Raw genomic sequence first — 202 nt, forward strand, 5'->3', positions numbered from 1 at the left:
GTAGCAAAGTGTCGTAGTGAGAGAAGCAAGCACGTAGGAAATGCAAGAAAGCCTCGGAAAAAGGGCTTCCTAGGGCCGGGCTCTTGGACCCCCAGGCACGTTATAGAGATATATATACATGGCTAATAAACATCAGGGACTGGGATGGGATCTGCCCGGGTCCTCGCCACGCCTTATCCCTTAGAATGACCAAGCACTGCGA

The sequence above is a fragment of the Cystoisospora suis genome (genome assembly GCF_002600585.1).
Source record: "Cystoisospora suis strain Wien I chromosome Unknown contig_6201, whole genome shotgun sequence".
In the NCBI taxonomy this organism is placed as follows: domain Eukaryota; phylum Apicomplexa; class Conoidasida; order Eucoccidiorida; family Sarcocystidae; genus Cystoisospora; species Cystoisospora suis.